Raw genomic sequence first — 21,132 nt, forward strand, 5'->3', positions numbered from 1 at the left:
TGCTCAAGTGGATCTGTAATCTCATAAATTTGAGAGTTCTAAGAATCCATTTTGTAATCAATCTATACCTGTACCTCCTATACTACTCTTCTCCTACATTTCCATGCATCCATCGGGGAAGACCATTCAATATGCCAGAGACCTTTCTCCATATTCTTCTGCCATTGCTAGGGTAGTAGTGAAGCATGCTATTTATCTACCTGTGGTCCTTTGCCTTTTGACCAACTCTTTTCTTTTCCCATCATACAGTACATTTTTGACTTCTGGTTTTTGAATTCTTCTTTCTTTTTTGTTGTTTTTCAGTCATTCCATCTCTTCATGTTCCTATTTGCGGTTTTCTTGGCAGAGATATTGGAATGGTTTGCCATGTCCTTTTCCAGCTCATTTTACAAATGAGGTAAACAGGATTAAGTGACTTGCCAGGGATACATAGATAGTAAACTCTAGGAGTCCAGATTTGAACTCAGGTTATTTTCCTGAGTCCAGGAGCAGCAATCAATCCAGTATATCACATTATCTGCTCCTTTACTTTTGATCAAAATACCTTCTAGTCAATTCACATCTACTATAAGCCTGTTCATCTTCCACTTTATAGTATTCATGTTTAATTCTGGCAACTGTTGAATTCTCTGCCATACAATAACTCGGATGTTACGTTAACATGAAGAGAAATGCCCTTTATTTTCCTGGTATGCTTATCAAGAAAGGCACTTTTATGATTTCTCTCAAGCATTTAGCCCACTATCCTCCTGTCTAATTCTATACCTAACTTACCATCCATCTGTATTGTCTGTCCTCCTGGACCAATGGAAAAACTCCATGGACTTTCCATTCCAAATGTATGTAGTAACCCAGGCAATGGCCAATCCTTATGTTTGATGTATCTTATGTGAATGGACAGACCAAATTCTCTGGACTGATTAGATTCCAGGAATCTTAATTATTCTTGATGCCATCAATTCAATGTCATCATCTATGAATAGGCTGAAGTTTCTCTTTCTTACTTTACTTACCTTACTTATTTACTTACTTACAAGGACTTGCTCCCTTTACTTTCCTATCTCCATAGCTAGGTCTCCTTCATCCCAGTGGGGAACATTTTTGTCAAGCAGACAGGTACTTGATCTCACCTATTGTTAATGATCTTCACTATACAAGTGCATCTCTATTTTAATCTTTATACAATAACCTTTATTGCATGATCCTGAGACATGTATGGAAGATGCTTTGTTGAAAAAGAGTGTATAAAATAGCCTTGGGGACAGCTAGGTAGTGTGATGGGTAGATTAATGGAATTAGAATCAGAAAGACCCGAGTTCAGATTTGAAATTCAGACTAGCTGTGTGACCCTGAGCAAGTTACAATCCTTATTTGCCTGTTTTATCATTACTGAAAGGGAGATAATAATAGCACCTACTTCCCAGGGTTGTTGTGAGGATCAAATGAGATAATTGTAAAGTGCTTAGAATAAGCACTATTTAAATCATAGCTATTGTTAATATTACTGTGCACTATAAATTTAAATGTTTTTTAAAATAATCAAATAACAAGTACAGTAGAATGTTATAAAGGCAACTAGGTGGTTCATGAATAGATCTAGAGTCAGGAAGATCTGACTTCAAAACCAGCCTCATATACTCCCTAGCTTTGTGATTCATATTCTGTCAGGTTTAAATAACAGGTTCACAGGAAAGTCACTTAACCTGTGTTTGCCTTAATCTAGTGGAGAAAGAAATGGCAAAACGCTCCAGTATCTTTACCAGAAAACCCCACGGACCATATTGGTGTGATATCGTCCACAGGATCACAGTTGGACACAATGAATAATGAAAACAAAAGGAACTTTTATTCTTTATATTTTTCAGATAATTGTGAACTGGTAAAGATGTTTTTCCTTGTTAGCATTTGTGAAAACTTGCTTTTCCTACTAATAGCCTTATCAATGATGTCCTTTGTTTATATTAGGAAATTCGCAAATATTTCATTTAAATGGGAAAGTAGATATAAAAACTCAGAACTCATTAGTGTAACCTCAATCACTTTTTTGGGAAGGGAGCATTAATAAGTCCAATTTTTTTTCCATGTCTTTGATATCTTCCTCAGATCCCCTTCAGATACTTTACATGTTGATACTTACCACTCTATATGTAATGCTGGAGAAACTGAGGCAGGATAGAGATTAGAGAACAATTTAATAATTTATTTAAAAGGGAAAGATTTACTGAGGGCTAAATGAGACTATAGTCTCCAAGAATCCAGCAGCGAATGTTGGATATGGGATTCTTTTATAGGGTAACAAGAATGATGATATAATGGGAGAGGTACCTAGATGGGGATGATCTAATGGGGGGAGGTACCAGAGAGGCTCCTGATATTCTAATGATGTCTAAAATGGTTAAAGACTTTTATCCTATCAAACATTAAGAGGGAATGATTATAGTCTGAGGTCTTGGGGCAGAGTAACTGAGGTAGGACAATTAGTGAAACTGGATCAGGACATTAAAGGGGAACTGTGGCACAACATATACATATATGCATACACACATATAATATACATGTAGATATGCATATGTATGCAAAATATGTATGTGTTTACACTTGGTCAAATTTTCTACCTCCTCTACCAATGTATCTAAGACTATGATCTTAAGGTTCCACTATGATATGTGCATGCACATACACATCAAAAAAGGAAATTTTATTGACTTACCCTATATACTTATATACAATTTTCTCATATAAACAACATTTTTATGATACTTTCCTAAATTAAGGATATCATTGATGACAATTTTATTAGGAAAAAGCAGATTTTCACAAGTGATAGACAACAATAGATCACATCTTTATCCACGTCACAACTGAATATAAATTTCTACTGTGTTCCTTATTTGATTATTTTTTAAAAAATATTTTCCATTTTTCTTTTGTTTGATGTGCTACTTTCATTTTTTTTTTTTTACCCAAATCTCCCCAGGAAGACCATGTTTATTTGGATGTATTATCATGCTTTACTTAAAATCATTTTATCCTTCATTACTTTTCTTTTTTTAGGAGACAATACTACCCATAATCAATTATCTATCAATACAAAAAAAATCAATTGTCTATCATTCTTCTTCTTAAACTTATTCAAGCGAGTTTTTATTTCAAGTGGATATTGCCTCTGATAGCCTTCTCTCTCCATTTGGTTAGATTTTATGCTTATTGACTAAAACATTTGTTCTTTTAGCAATTAATTAAAATTTGTTAAAACTCTATACAAAGTGTATACCCTTTGATCCAGCAGTGTTACTACTGGGCTTATATCCCAAAGAGATCTTAAAGAAGGGAAAGAGACCTGAATGTGCAAGAATGTTTGTGGCAGCCCTCTTTGTAGAGGCCAGAAAATGGAAACTGAGTAGATGCCCATCAATTGGAGAATGGCTGAATAAATTGTGGTATATGAATATTATGGAATATTATTGTTCTATAAGAAATGACCAGCAGGATGATTTCAGAAATGCCTGTGTTGGAGTCCCCAGCTAGTACAGACCTGCTGATACCAGCTGCTGTTTGAGCACTTACCCACAATTATTGATGCCTCTATGACCTTTGGAAGATGGAAGTCTCCGGATATGACAGAGTAGTTCTGATAACACTAATGCAGTTAAAGAAGCTTTATTGCTTGGTTACATCATCTTGTCTCTCCTACTTTTCTCTCCCTCTTCAGTCCTATACTTACACCCCTCTCATCTCCCTTGCCAATGTGCCCCAACAACAAGTATATGTTTAGCTTGTATATCCAGGAGCCCAACTCCTGAGATGGTGGGGGGGATCTCAATTTGGTGTATGCTCGATGCCTTCCTGACGTGTCTACAGGGTGTGTACCCATGGACCTGTAGCTAATGAAGCAGAATCCACACCTGAGGCCTCAACATCCATTCCCAAGAGTGAGCTGAGTGAAATCTAACCAGCCAAAGACCACAAGGGTCAAGTTTGCACAAGACTTATCTTTGCACAGATTTGTTGCTTATACAAATGGGGCATTATGTGCAAGGTACATGATGAAGAGTCTCAAGATTAATGCAAACTCTTGTTATTCTGTTCCCTAGCATTCTTGTTGCTAGGTTCCCTAGCAGGCCTGGAGAGATTTACACAAACTGATGCTGAGTGAAATGAGCAGGACCAGGAAATCATTATATACTTCAACAACAATACTCTATGATGATCAATTCTGATGGACCTGGCCCTCTTCAACAATGAGATGAACCAAATCAGTTCCAATAGAGCCGTAATGAATTGAACCAATTACACCTAGTGAAAGAACTCTGGGAGATGAGTATGAACCACTACATAGAGTTCCCAATTCCTCTATTTTTTTGTCCACCTGCATTTTTGATTTCCTTCACAAGTTAATTGTATACTATTTCAAAGTCTGATTCTTTTTGTACAGCAAAATAACTGTATGGACACATACATATGCTGTATTTAACTTATACTTTAACATATTTAACATGTATTGATCAACCTGCCATCTAGGGGAGGAGGTGGGGGAAAGGAGGGAAAAAATTAGAACAAAAGGTTTTGCAATTGTCAATGCTGAAAATTACCCATGCATATATCTTGTAAATAAAAATCTATAATAATAAAAAAATAAAAATTAAAAAAGGAAAAAAAAACTATACAAAATTATCATCATTGATATAAATTATTTTATTTCCCATTTTAAAGATTAATTTTGTAGTTAGTTACTTGTCCAAGTAATTTAACATTTAATTGTTTCTACTGTATATTATATTGGGTTTTTTTTTCCTCCCTAATTTGACTGTCCACCCTACACCAAAACTTTCTGGATCTATCCCCAGTTTCCAACTTGGTTTTTGCTTCAATTATCATGGATTTATTTATCTTTATGCTTATTATTTAATCCTCAAAGAATAAAAGTCCCTTGAAGTTATGGACTACTGCTCATTACCATCTTTGAATTCTCAGAGAGTTAGAATTGCTGAGGATATGAAGAAAAACATGATCTAGAGCCTCTGGTCTTAAGGAACTTATATTCTATCAGGATTAAATAACATATACCCATGTAAATGAGATAGCTAGTTGGCACAGTAGATAGAGTGCTGGACCTAGAATCAGGAAGACCTGAGTTCAAATCTAATATCTATGTGACTTTGGACAAGTCATTTAACCCTGTTTACTTCACTTTCCTCATTTGTAAAATAAAAGAAATGGCAATCCACTCAAGTATCTTTGCCAAAAAAGAGTACAAATGGAGTTACAAAGTGTAGACATGTCTAAAAGGACTCAACAACAACTATAAATAAATACAAGATAATTTGAAGAGAAAAATACCATTGACAATTGAAGGCAGGGAGTAAGTGAATCAGAGAGTGCTTTCTAGAGAATTTGGAACTGGAACTGAGGTTTGAATGAAATAAAAACTCCGAAGAGGCACAACTGAGGTGGGAGTGAATCCCAATCATGTTAATGATAGTCGGAGATGAAATGTCCATGTCCAGAAAATAACACGTAGCATAGTTTGGCTGGAACATAAAGAATGAATGAAGGAGAATTATGTGGCCAAGTAAAGGAGGTAGGAACCAGATGGTAGACAGCTTTAAATTGCATGCCAAGGAATTTATTTTATCCTAGAAGATAAAATATAACATTAATGGCTATGCATATAGGCCCTTTCTTTTAATGATATGCAGATGTCGTGAAGAAATTTTAGCTGTTTAAGGAGTAGAAATATGCTTGCAGAGACTAACTACAATGTCACTGTCATCTTAATTTTCTTTCCTCTACAATGTCAGACTACCACGACAGAAGTTTAAAACATGAGCATAAACATTAAGCTATCTGATGAGCAGCTCAATAAGCTAACTTGACCCAGTAAATGCCAATGATCTAAGACTTTGTCACAGAATAAACAACTAAGAGAATGAGCAAGCATATCAGTTACAAAGCCATAGATTTAAACTACCCATTGACAAATCCAAATTGCATTTTGAACTTTCAAATAACAGATACGGGAATATATTGCACTATTCAGTTGGGTAACAAACTTTTTTTTTTTTCCCAGAGAAAACAGAATGAAAGTGTGGTATGGAATGGGGTCAAGACTGACTGCCTTTATTTTCATCCAAGAATTACTTTCAGTTGATTTCAGAGAACATTTTGTAGAAAGCTATTATATTATAATTAATTTAGTATTTTTTTTTTTTGATGATCACTATTATATTAACCTGTAAAACCTATTAGTGAAATTTTGACTGATTGATTAATTTAATTAATTGATATCATCAACTTGGTAGCACAGATTGCCCGGCCTGGAACCCGCAAGACTCATTGTCCTGAGTTCAAATGTGGTCTTGGACACTTATTAGCTTTGTGACTCATGGCAAATCATTGAACCCTGTTTATCTCCATTTTCTCATTGGTAAAATGGTAAAATCATTCTAGTATCTTTGCCAAGAAAACACTAAATGGAGGGTCAGGCTTTACTAAATCACTAAAGAGCAAAATAAAAAAAAAATAATTTAATCATTTGAATTTAACTGTGTGAATAAGCAGTTACGTGTCTACTCTTTGAAAGTCAGTATACTATGAAATGGTGAGCAAAGACTCAAATGATTCCATTTCTGCTCTCAAGTGGCTTCATATTTGGAATGAGAGATGGCATTTTTATGAATAATTAATATGAATTCAAGTATGAAAAATGTATAGAAGGTGCTATAAAAGACTGGAATGAGGAAAATAAGGGAGAGCCAAGGACAGGGTGTTTGAGGAGAGTCTTATGGAAGTGGTGGCAAGTGAACAGAGTCTAATCTAGAAGGAAAGGAGGGATTTCATCAATTAGGAAATAGTGGGATCAATTTCAGGTGTAGGGGCTGGATTGGCTAAAAATACAGAGATGGCAAAACTATTCAAACTGAAGTCAGACTGCTGAGTTTTAAAACTCACTGTCTTCTTGAACAAGATAGTTTTCCTATTAGTGAACCTCCCTTTAAGTCTTAGATCTTTTCCAGATAGTATTTGAAAAGTGCCTAATATAAGGCCTGGCTCATCATAGACAATCAATTCTTGCTTTCTTCCCTGAATTCTTATTTCCCCCCTCCCTAAATCTATATCCTCGACTCTTACTTGATCAATCACAAGATTAACATTAGATTTGCGATTTCAACTCAAGTGTGTTCCAGTGAAAGGAGTTAGTGGACACAATGGATAGGTCCTGGAGTCAAGGAGACCAGAGTTCAAATATCGCCTCAGGCACTTTTTAACTATGTGATCCAGGGCAAGTCACTTAATTCCTTTACCTCTGTTTCCTTATCTGCAAAATAAGCTTGAGAAGGAAATGGTAAACCACTCCAGTATTTTTGCCAAGAAAACTAGAATGGGGTAATGAAGAGCCAGACATTATTGAAACAACTAACCAACAAATGAAGGTTGATCTAGATAAAATGAAGTCCCTTTTATCCAAGAATTTATGATGGCAAATGGTCCAGTTTGACTGGAACATCAAGGTTTAAAAGGACAATAAGGTGAAACAACTCTAGAAAGAGAACATGGTGTTTGATGTGGAGGATGCTGGATGCAAGGATGATAGGTCACAGATTTGTAACTATAAAGACCCTTGCAATCTTTCAGTCAATTCCATCTATTTTATAATTGACAAAAATGGGACTTAGGTATGTTAAGTAACTTACTTAAGGTCACACAAATAGTAAGAGGCAAAATCAGGATTCAAACTTAGGTTTCTGACACACATTCTTTCCCCATCACTAATTTGCCTATTATATGGTGAATCTACTATCTTACTTCAAGAGACCTTTGAATGAAAGGTCTAATATGTGTATTGGAAGATTATCCCTTAAAAAATAACTCATCCTTTCAGATGCAGACAGAAAATTGAAAGCAGCAACAAAGGAAATCTCAGTTTAAATGATGTTACATTTTCCACCACCCCCTAAAGCTGGTGTGAAGTATTTCCTACCCATCTTCCTATTCTCCATCCTTCCCAACCCCCTATCCCCAAGAGCAAGAACTACTTTTCCTTTCCTGCTTTTTTCCCTTAGTGTGAGAAAGTCTGTTTGTCAGACCAACAGGGGGAAATCAAAATTAATTTCTGTAGCTGACTGTTCTTTCTTTGTTTTCTTTTACGGTCACCGTGGCCAAAAATAGAAAACAAAGCCGTATTGGTGGTTGGCCTTTGTCTCACCACCCTTGTTCCCTGATTCCTTAAGTTTGCAAATTATGTAGGACACTGAGTTTGTCTTAATATTGATCCTGACCAGAATTCCTGGCGGAGCAGGGAACTTGGATGATTTGGTTTCTCAACTCTAAGGTGCATGTAATGGAGTGAAGAAGAGATGTAATGAAGAGGATCTTTAGAGCACTGGCAGGAATGTCCCTCTTCCTCCCCAGGAAAAGAGCATGAACAGCATCTTTACTTAAATGGTGAAGCGAATATTTTTCACAGATGTCAATTTAAGCATCAGAGCAACATTTCAAAGCATAGTTCAGAAACTGGAGTAGATGGGCTGCAAATGAAAACCTTGAAGCCTTGGGCACTGAGAGTTATAAAAGTGCATGTTGTTAGCCATCCGGAAGACACTAGTCTGGGACTCTACAAGATTCTAAGTGTAATGGTGTGTATATTCACTGTGTCATATCTCCCGGCTCTTACCTGAGTATGCTTTATCTCTGAGATTGCCTGCCATTTGCACCATGTTCTCTCTCCTATTCAAATTGAGTTTATTGAAGGCAGGGGGTACTTTCTTGCTTTTCTTTGTATTTTCAGTGATTAGCAAAGTACTTGGCACATAGTGAGTAATTAACAAATCCTTCTTGATTGACTCACTCTCTTGACTGGCTTAATGACTCCATATTATTCTCATACTTGCAGATCCATATTTATAGAGAAGAATGGATCACCATCAGAGTTATGCTTAAATTCTCTAGTAGTAACCCTGTGGTGGGATAATACATTCATTCTAGTCACCACTTTGGGTCTTGAATCCCCACTGATGTGTTGCTATTTACAAAATAAGGCGTTCATGGAGACACTTTTAGATCTTAAACAGAACCATTTATTTATAAATAAAGCAAGAGAAATAACAATAATATAAAATATATAATAAATATAATATGTAATATAAGTTAATATAAAATATAAATCATAAATTAAACCAAATGCAAGCATAGCATACCCTACGAACATAAATCTGGGTGACATCTTTCACCAATTCACTTAGCATCTGTGAAGGAAGGACATAAGGGAGGAAAATCTACACACCTGAGATTACTCACAACTCTGAAATTTAGGTTTTGATGTCATTGATCCATTGAGGAACTTCTATACCATATCGCTAATACAACTCTGCTTGTCCTTACCACTTTCCATTTGGGTAAATATTCTTAAATTCTCAAAACATTATAACATTTACAAGCACTCTCAACTGGAAAATACCCTTAAAAAGCATTAGCAAAGTGTTATAATATACATTTGGTTAGCACTTCTCTTCACACAGAATTTCAAACCTCATCAGGGTTGTTATATGAGGGCACTACAGAGCAGCCAAGGTACTGCGCCAGCTAATCAAAACAGAACTCAAAATAAAATAACTTATATGGACTCTCTGGGCAAAGCAAGCCAGTCTAGTTAGTGCTTTACCTACTATGGTTTTGTGTAGCTCAATGAGGTATCGGTGTGATTCCCACTCAGCCAAGCAACTACAAAATCTTTCCCTTTTCTGCTTTTTTCCTTTTGCAAGAGGGGGCAGAAAAGAGTAGATACTTCTCAGAAACCTTACTCTTATTAAGCTCTACATGGCATTAGAGCGCAATAACTGGAACTGAAGCTTTCTTCAAATAAACTTAAATCTTCAGTCAACCAGGAACTAACAGCTAAAGACTTCTTGTCAGTTGAATGCTTTTCCACTGCTTTCTTCAAATAGCACTGATGAAGCTGCTTTTTACCTCTCCTTCATATATTTTTCCTTCTCTACAAAGTTCTTCAATATTATCATCTCAACAATACTGGGCTCTATCCTAGCCTCTTGACAAAAGAGGGCTGACAGCCCTACAATGGTCCAGTAATCACTAATCAGTCCTACAATGGTCCTCCATTTCAGTTCTTGTGCTTGAAGGCTGTATTTCTACATATTCATGTATTATCCATTTTTATAAATAAAACTTGTTTCTCTATCCCTTTAAGCAATCAAAATATTTAAATTGATATATCATGCCACAGTTAATTTCTTGTCCAAAAAAGTTCAAATATTATCCGACAACTGTATTTCTTTACACACATAATTTAGCAGTTTTTATTAGAATGACGTCTTTTCAAACTCCTTTTGGTCATCCAACTATTCACCTATTAAAGAGGAAATACTATGTATCCTTTGCTAGTAAGACATTGTTTAACTTTGCATTAATATCTCTTTTCTGCCCTTTTCATTATTAAACTACTTCATATAAAAAGGAATTATCCTTAAGAAAGTGTTCCTTACAGAGTCATATGGATATTCTTAAAGGCAGACAAAAGTTAGCAGTCAGTACTCGAATCTAAGTCTTCTTGATTTCATATTCTATCTTTCCCCACAATTTCATTTGTCTCATAGCCATTTTTCACTTAAGAAGAAATACAAAAAAGAGTAGGAAAGGAGACATAACATCAAGAAGTGGTAGTGATGGAAGATGGGTCAATAACCTGAATATTACAAATATACTCATGGAATGTTAAAAGACCCAGAATAAGTTCTTCAGTACCTTGGATAGGTACTCTACAAAGGACAATCAGGGAAGTATAGATTGGAATTGCTTAGACAGAGAAAAAATAGCTATAGGTTCTGAATTCCATTAAAGAAATAACCCCATGGACCAAAGATCCATTGACTAGTAGATGCATATTGAAAAGATTTGCTTTTTCTTTGTGAAACTAAAGGTCCATTAGGATAATAGAATGTTAGATTTGAAATGAACCTTGGAAACCACTTGGAAACCCAAGTGCAATACCATCTTTTCACTGTTGAGAAATCTGAGATTCAGAAATAAATTGAGGGTTTAAAATCGCATGGTTGCTTAGTAGAATCATGACTAAAACCCACACCTTTGAATTTAATAGGAGATATTTTTCCCAGTACATAAATTGTATTGTGAGAACATGTGAATTATATTTGGAAATAAACTCACAGTGAGACAGTAGATAACATCTGTATCTTTCAAGATTTCATGTAGCTTATGAACTAGATACATTACCACCAGAGCACAACTTAGGCTCTGGAAGAATCTGGTGCAGAAATTCAACATTTCTTCATTAATAACCACCATTTAGTGAGCATCTGCTGTCCATACTAGGGCACTTGAAATCATAAGATAAGTGAGAAAAGCAAAGACACATCCTTTGGGGTTTTAAATTTTTAATTTTGGAGAGGATTATTGTTTAAAGCACACAAGTTGGTTGGCTCTTAAATTCTATAATCTAGGGGGTGAAATGGATAGAATGCCAGGCGTGGCCCTGAAAGACTCATCTTTCTGAGTTTAGATCTGGCTTTAGACATTTACTGGCTGGGTGACATTAGGCAAATCCTTCAGCCCACATTTGCCTCTAAATATGTAAAATGGGCTGCAGAAGGTAATAGCAAATCATTCCAGTATCTTTGATGAAGAAAATCCCAAATGGAATCATGAGAATCACACAAAATTGAAACAACTGACCAACAACCCACAAGATTCTATGATTATATGATTACCTGAAAAGAAGAAAGCTTCAAAAAAAGGATGGGTATGGAATTTTAAAAAGTTTACACACTTTTTAAAATATGATCACAAAATTTTATTTAGATATAAATGATCATAAATCACATAGAGAAATTCTTTTCTAAAACTGACATTTTCATCAGATTTGCAAATCACAGAATCATAGAATTGTAAAAAAGGAGGGGACTGTAAAGATTATTGAATCCAATATTTCAATGAGTAAACTGAGACACATGGGCTTTTATCATTTGCCCAAGGTTACACAGGCACAACTGGAAACAAGATCTGACAAATCCAAGGGGAAGCTAGTCTGCTGCTCCACTGATTATTTCTTTAGAAATAGGGAATGCAATTTATTTGGTTTGTTTAGAAGAAAAAGGCATACTTTAAACATGCTACATTTAATTTTCTCTTCCACTCCAGCTATATTGGTTCTTTGACTGGTTGTATGATAAAGCTTAGAGATAATTATGATATTGTTTTCTGTGTTTTCTGCTGTGACACTATCTCCCCCCTCTCCTTTTCTTCCTCCTTTTCTCTGTCTGTCTCTGTCTCTCTTCTTCCCCCTCTCTTCCTCCTTCCCTTTGTCTCTCTCTCTTTTTCCCTCCCTCTTTTCTCTGTCTATTTCTCTTTCCTCTCTCTCCTCTTCTGTTCTCTCTACTCTCTCTCTCTGTGTCTGTCTTTCTTTCTCTTCCCTCTCTCTCTTTCCCTCTTTTCTTCTGTCCTTGTGTGTGTGTATATATATGTGCATTATACACAAATATTTTATATAGAGAATACATACATATATTTATATTTTTATTCATATATTTATGCCAATTATGACAAAAATAAATATTTTATTAAGTATGATGACATTTTATTTACATATAGATTAATTGTAAATCATGAACTGATGTGTCATTTTCTATTTGCCTATCCTTTCATCAGCTTTATAAGCATGTGTGTGTGTATATATATATATATACATATATATATATATATATATAATATATATTGCATGCATTTAAAGGACTGTAGCAAATCATTAAAGTAATATAGCTGGATAAGTGTACTGCCACTGGTGCCTCAGGAGACATGGAGCAATCTTACCTAAAGGGACTTTGGGCATCCATAACAAGATGGGGCATGAGGAGAAAAGCAGAGGGAAATAAGAGACAGTTGGAAAGCTGAAGACTGATTGCTTAGTTGGCAAGATTGAGAAGAGGAAGCAAAGAACCACTATATAGCTACTGTTTCTTCAGATTTTTGCCCATAAATAATGTGTTCTTTCCTAAATAAACCAAATAAATTTCATTCTCTGTCTCTAAAGAGATAATCAGTGTAGCTGTGGAGTAGTTTACCTTTGGATCTGTCAGATTTTGTTTCCTGTTTTGCCTATTGACCTTAGGCAAATGACTTACTCCCACGAGGCTCAATTTACTCATTTTAAAAAATAAGAATATTCAATAGTCCTATAATTCCTTCTTTTTGCAGTTTTCTGACCTATAAGGAGGATGAAAGGATGTCCAGATATAGAAAAGGCCTTGCATATGTATATCATATGATAATGTATGTATAAATAAAAATTTGAGGAAAGCATCTATTTTTTTAGGTGGTCCTTGGAGCACAGTTTCTACTGTTTCTAAAGAATCGGGGATCAGTATCAGAAATGGAACTTGAATGAATATAAAGAATTCATAGGCAACCAAGGAATGTAAACCTTAGGTGGAAAACAGGCTGATCTCAGCTGACTAGATGGACAAAAATCTCTGAGAATGACTTACCTTTTGAGTTAGCATAATTTGGAATCCCTCCTCAACTCTTTGCACTAATAATTGGTGGACTAGAAATAAAATAGAACTCTGTCTGTCCTCATGCCTATTAGCAAAGTAACTTTCATTGCCTTCAAGAAATCTAAGTTAGGAGCTGGGGCTACCACTAGGTCAATCTACCAGTCTCAAAATTTGCATGATTTATGAGAAGGCGCATTCATGAAGTCATAGTTGCAAGCCCACTGCAGGAGCAAGGGGCATTACTCCTCATTATTTTTGAGAAATGGTCTAAGGGGATGAACTTTCAGATGGTCTACAAATTTTTGGTTCACATTGAACAAAAGTTGCCATTCAAATAAAGAGACTATGATATGCCAAATTTTCAGCCTAACTGAGGTTGATATTTAAGATAGAAATTAGTAGATATATGACCAGATAACATTATTACATGCACGTAAATGGACACATACACACAATCAGGCCAAAATGAACTATACGTTTCCTATCCAAGCTAAGTTTAAATGGACTTATCATTAAATTGGTCAGAGGATCAGAGCTGCATCTCTGAAGTGAAGGTCACTTTATCCAAGGCATCCAACATCTGGGGGACATGCTTCCTACCCTAAGCTTCACTTGACACTTCTCTATTGTACTATGACATTCTATGGCATGTGTTCATGGGGTACTCTTTCATCCCTAGCCCTGGGATATGGTTTAGGCTGCTCCTCACCTTATTCCATTGCAGCACCTAAAATAGAACTGTCCTCTGTACTCCTATTCCTCCCACTTCCAAACTCTTTTTACCCAAGTAAAAATATCACTGGTTATAGCTCTATACACAATAAAAGTTTTGGCCACAGTAACTTTCAAAGATTTTTTGATTGTGGAGGAGTCTTAATCTGGTGGACAATTAAATTATATATGCACATGCAACAACACCCTCCATAGTCATTAATTATAACCATTTTTTTAGTCCATCAGACATGGGGGGGGAAGAAAATAATTTGTATAAGTAGGGGTTTGGTCCTTCTACTTTTCTTTTCTGGTGATGTTCTAACAACAAATGAGGACTATCTTATGTCTCTGTTTTGTTTTGTTTTGTTTTGTTTTTAAATTTAGACAATGTATAAATGGTATATAGTCGTTGGAGGAAGGGGAGAGCCAAGATTTTAAAAGGATTCTGATAGAGAAATTGGATTTCCTATCCTCTTGAGTGAAAACATCTGTGATCATTGAAACAAACTTTTAGGACCCATCTGAATTAGACAAAACTTTAATTTCTCAAGCAAATTATCTAATTCAGTATTTCAAGCCATAGTCAACATGGAAAGCTGGCAATTGGCACCAGGACAAGGTGATGACAGAAATGCACACACACACAATGAAAGCAAAAGAACTGCAGTTTCTAAATTCTAAATTGAACTAGGTCTGGTCAATATCTTTGTGATTGGGATAAATTTGGGAAGTGAGACTCTGAGATTCTAGGTTCTTTATCATATTAAAAGTGAATAATACGCCGGGCGTGGTGACGCGGGCCTGTAGTCCTAGCTACTCGGGAGGCTGAGGCTGGAGGATCGCTTGAGCCTAGGAGTTCTGGGCTGCTGTGTGCTATGCCGATCGGGTGTCCGCACTAAGTTCGACATCAATATGGTGACCTGCCGGGAACGGGGGACCACCAGGTTGCCTAAGGAGGGGTGAACCGGCCCAGGTCGGAAACGGAGCAGGTCAAAAGTGAATAATACTCTAGTAGCTAAACTGCCCTAGGTTACAAGATATGGATAAGAGTGATCATGACACTTGACATTTCTCTATTATCCTTATTCTATCAGTTCGACCAAACACTCCACTACACCAAATGGATTACTGCTTTTGTGGGAACCATCTTTCATGCCCTCTAAGGAATTTATGCTATGGTGGGTACTTTGAAGGGGACCCATGAGAGTAGTTGATTTGTCATTGATTTAACTATATATTGATTTCTTATGTCTCCAAGGTCGAGATTCTGTCTACTTGAATCTTGGGATACCATGTGATATGGAGGAATGAGTACTGGTCAGAGTCTCAGAAACACTGCTTTCTTGTTCTGGTTTATCCACTAATTGATTACATAGCTGGGCAAGTCACTTAAAACATTGCCAGGGCAATAAATGTCAATCCACCAATGAATAAATATTTATTAAATGCTCACTATGTTTTAGGCACTGAGGAGAAAAAAAGAGGCAAAAGACAATCCCTGCCCTCAAAGAGCTCACAATATAACATGTCTCAATGTTTCATTGAAGAAATGAAAGGATTTGATGAAATCTCCAAGATTACTTCTAGCTCCAATATTCTGTGATTCTAATATAGTCTCAACTTTATATATATATATATATATATATCTATAAAATGTGTGTGTATATATATATATATATATATATATATGTATACATATACACACACACACATATACATATATGTGTGTATTTACTTTTATCTGTATAGGGCATTCCAACTATGAGAATTCAGTTTTCTAATTCAGGCCTGTATTTTCTGATGGAGCACTGGTTGTAGGGTCAGGAAGACCTAAGTTAAAATCCTGCCTTAGATACTTCATAGGTATATGATGCTGGGCAGGTCACTTAATCTGTGCTTCAGTTCTTCAAATATAAAATGGGAGTAATAATAGCATCTATATCCCAAGGCTGTTGTGAGAATGAAATGAATTTAAATCTATAAAGCACTTTTTAAACACTAAAGCACTATATACTGGCCATCAAGATAATCCTTTATCATAATTTCATCAAAATGAGTACGCTAGGGCAATAAGAAGTAAATAAATTTCCTTAGCTCTCAAAGTCAATATATATCAGTGGCAAGATTTGAATGCATTTTGACTATCTAGGACCCATTCTTTAGTTATTAAGCCACTGACTCACTTTAATCCCTATTAGACTTAAAACCTCCAGGTGCTCTTTATACCAATCATTCAACAAGCATTTATTAAGTACTTACTGTGTGCCAAAAAATATTCTAGGTGCTGGAGATGCATTGATAAAAATGAAACATGCTCTGTTCTCAAGGAATTTATAGTTTATCAAGAAAATAGAACATATGTGTGTGTATATATACACATACCCACCCCCCATATATATATATATATATATATATATATATATATATATAATATATATATATATATGTATACATATACACACACACACATATACATATATGTGTGTATTTACTTTTATCTGTATAGGGCATTCCAACTATGAGAATTCAGTTTTCTAATTCAGGCCTGTATTTTCTGATGGAGCACTGGTTGTAGGGTCAGGAAGACCTAAGTTAAAATCCTGCCTTAGATACTTCATAGGTATATGATGCTGGGCAGGTCACTTAATCTGTGCTTCAGTTCCTCAAATATAAAATGGGAGTAATAATAGCATCTATATCCCAAGGCTGTTGTAAGAATGAAATGAATTTAAATCTATAAAGCACTTTTTAAACACTAAAGCACTATATACTGGCCATCAAAATAATCCTTTATCATAATTTCATCAAAATGAGTATGCTAGGGCAATAAGAAGTAAATAAATTTCCTTAGTTCTCAAAGTCAATATATATCAGTGGCAAGATTTGAATGCATTTTGACTATCTAGGACCCATTCTTTAGTTATTAAGCCACTGACTCACTTTAATCCCTATTAGACTTAAAACCTCCAGGTGCTCTTTATACCAATCATTCAACAAGCATTTATTAAGTACTTACTGTGTGCCAAAAAAATATTCTTGATGCTGGAGATGCATTGATAAAAATGAAACATGCTCTGTTCTCAAGGAATTTATAGTTTATCAAGAAAATAGAACATATGTGTGTGTATATATACACATACCCACCCCCCATATATATATATACATGCACACACACACACAAATCCCTTCCTCTCTCCCAATACTCATTGAGTATGCAAGCATTTCAATATAGGTTATATATGTGTAGTCATGAAAAAACATTTCCATAATAGTCATGTTGTTAAAGAAAACATAAACCAAAAAAAAAAATCTGTCAAAAAAAAGAAAGTCTATAGAAAAGTATACTTCAATTTGCATTCAGACACCATCAGTTCTTTTTCTGAGGATGAACAGCATTTTTAATCATAATTCCTTCAGAGTGGGCTTGTATCATTGTATTACTGAGAATAATTGTCATTCGTGCTTATCATCTTACAATATCGCTGTTCCTTTGTACACAGTGCATTTCATTTTGTATCAGCTCATGGAAGTCTTTCAGGTTTTTCTGAGAGCATCCTACTCATCATTTCTTATAGCACAACAGTACTCCATCATAATCACATATGGTGGAATATTTTGTTACAGAAACAACAAGAAAGTCAATTGAACTGAACAGTGGATAGTTGAAGTAGAATCAGGCTGGAAAGGTAGGCCAGGTGGCCTTAACAGCCAAACTAGAGCTGCTACATAGCAGATTGACATGGTCCTACTCTTCTTGCAGGAAAATCATTTTGGCAGCTGTGTAGCACCAGAAACTCAAGTGATTAGCTGACCAAAATACTTGAGTTATTACATATGCAATTGATGAGACATTTAAAATAAACTCTTTTGAAATGGTTCATAATGAATTCAATTTACATGATTTGTCATCTCTGAGTTTATAGACATTTTATGTAAAAATCACTGCTTGGAACACTCTGCCCACATAGATGACCATGACATTCTAGGAGGGCTGATGTTTCCAAAGTGATGGCATCTCATTTTTTGAGATCCAAAATCTTGTTCCAGATCTTCAAAAAAAATGTAATGAAATGAAGTCCCTCCAACTCCTCCTAAAATCAGTGTTCTTTTTTTTTTTTCACTCAGCCATTCCATACGTTTAATGATTCTCCAGTACTTCCTCATTCAAACTCCAGGAGTGCACAGCTGCCAGTTATTTTTACAATTTCAGCTTGTAATTACTTTCCTTCTAGCTATGTATAAACAGAGATGTGTGAACAGTTGTGACCTTCTCTTCCTATATGCATAACACACTTTATACAAAGTGCTGCCCATAGAATCCTGGACCCTGGAGCAATCATTCTGAATAATTCACATTGCTTGGGGTTGAAACAGAAAAGTTCAAGCAAGGAAAATAATAGCTCACATTTCCATGCTGCTTTGAGGTCTGTGAAATCCTCCACAGATGCGTTCTCTTTGGATTTTTACCCTGGGCCAATAAGGAAGCATTTGAAGCTTTCATTGAAGTTAAGGGACTTGTCCATATTCACATAGCTTCCTAAATATGGAGAGTACCATTTAAGCACAGAGTTTTCTGAATTTAAGACCAGTATTCCATATATAGAAGGCAGGTATATGTAATGGTGATTAGAATTCCAGGTTTCATGTCTGAATTCAAATCCAAGCTCAGATACTAATTGTGTGACCCTGAACAAGTCACTTAATCCTATTTGCCTCAATTTCCTCATCTGTAAAATGAGCGGAAGAAGGATATTAAAAGCCATTTCAGTATCTTTGTCAAGAAAACCTCAGATGGGGTCATGAGGAGTTGGACAAGAACAACAAAATTCTATATAAATTCTATATACATTATATGTAAAATGTTTTTTCTTATATACCTCTATATTATGGAATCATGTGGGTTGTCTCACTGCAAAAGATATAGAGCAATAGTCAGACAAATAGGAGATTAAATTACTGCATGGCTATTTCCTTCCTCATATCTGCTATGTTGTCTCAAAGAAAATGCCAATAACAAAAAAGGAGAAAAAGAAAAAAAATATTATAATGATTGCACAGAAGTAAGTGTTCCAAATGCCAAAGGCGATGCTTATATGAAGACCAGAATACTTCAAGGGCCTGTGATTTCATCAGTGTGATTACTCCCTTCACCTATGGAGAATACTATCTTTTTTTTTTTTTGCCTTGGTCATTCCCATGCATAATGTCTGAGAGCTGGCACATTCTGAGGGAGCATTTCCATCAGACTTTGCCATGAATGGCAGGGGAAAACCCAGTGGGAATTTTCTCTCATCCAATCTTTAAAGATGTTAGGGAAGGCCAAGCTATATTTTTGATCCATATTTAGTACAAGAAATGAGATTGAAGTTCATCCAGAGGACAACAAAGAATCACACAGTAAGTCAAAAAATAAATAGTTCAACACATTGTTTAAATGAAAAATTATGCACAGAAAGTGGAACATTGACTTTATAAGAAAAAATGGTGGAAATGAAGATAGGTTGGTTACTTGGTGAAAGCAAGGGATAATCAATAGAAGATAATCCACGAGGTCCAGTGTTATGCACATACAGAACAAATAACATAAGGAAGTTGGTTAGATCCTCATGGCAGAGCTATTGGATAACATGGATAAGTGATACATGAAGGGAGAAGGCATGAATAGGATGTAGTTTGTCTGACTGATTAGAGTACCTACATGGATGAGTTTTATCCTCATACTTTATATAATTGACAAAGTATAGAGCTTTCAAAGAATGGAAAAAATGTCAAAATAGTTGTTGTATGAGTGAGGATAGAAAACTTTTGCTCATGAAAAAATTATGAGTAGTTACATAGTAATTTCGGGAATCAAGTAGTTCAGTGCATAAAATACTAGATCTGGACATTTACTAGCTGATTCTAGATAAAATGTTTAACTTCTAGTTGGCCTAATCTATTGGAGAAGGAAATGATGAATTACTTCAATATCTTTGTCAAGAAAATCTGTATGGTCCATGGGTCGAGAAGAGACAGATATGACTAAATGGACTGAACAACAAGTAGAGTAATTGTATTTTTTCTAAGGGCATTTTAGAAGTAATTGTAATATTTTATCAAACTCTATACGTGTCAAATTGAAACTACCTTTGCAAACGAAGGGCATTATTCAGATAATTTAGTCTGGAGAAGCTGTGTCTGCCTAAAATACTCAGAACATTTATGCAACATTTTGAATTCTTGTTTACTATCAGATAAATGACCCATAATTGCTAAAATATTTCCCATTCCCAAATGGATTTGTGCTAAAAAGATCTAAAGAATATCATTTATAGTTTATGAAGACTGAAAGTATAGAACTAGAAAGTCACCTAATTCAATTCCTATATTTTATAGATGAGAAAAGTGAAGCCCAGAGAGGCTGTGTCTAAGGTCTTATGGGTAATAAATAGGAGAAGAGGAATTTGGGATCATGGCCTTGGACACCAAATCCAATATGCTTTCCACTGTCCCATTCAGGATATATCTTTTCTAGTCTTATATTAATAACGTTGTACTTTAACCAAGATTTTGCTTATATTTGTATCTCATGAACAACAGTGATTCATAACCTGAGGACTGTTGATTTGCTACAAGGGGTTTGTAAATTCACTTATGCACTGAGCATTGTTATTTTGATCCCTCTTTAGAGCCAACAAAATAAGCAAACTTACTTTCATTGACTCAACACATAATCTGGTTTGCATGTTATCCACATGTCATGCTTGCATTGCTATTTTAAAAATGCATGTAGAATCTATTGTGATTAATGCAGTACAAGTTCATTTCAAAGTGTCATTGAATTTGTAACAGGTTTCTATCATCATGTATTTTAAATATAAATGGATAGGAGTATCATGAGAAGATCCTTGATTTT

This window comes from Antechinus flavipes, chromosome 5, assembly GCF_016432865.1.
Source record: "Antechinus flavipes isolate AdamAnt ecotype Samford, QLD, Australia chromosome 5, AdamAnt_v2, whole genome shotgun sequence".
NCBI lineage: Eukaryota > Metazoa > Chordata > Mammalia > Dasyuromorphia > Dasyuridae > Antechinus > Antechinus flavipes.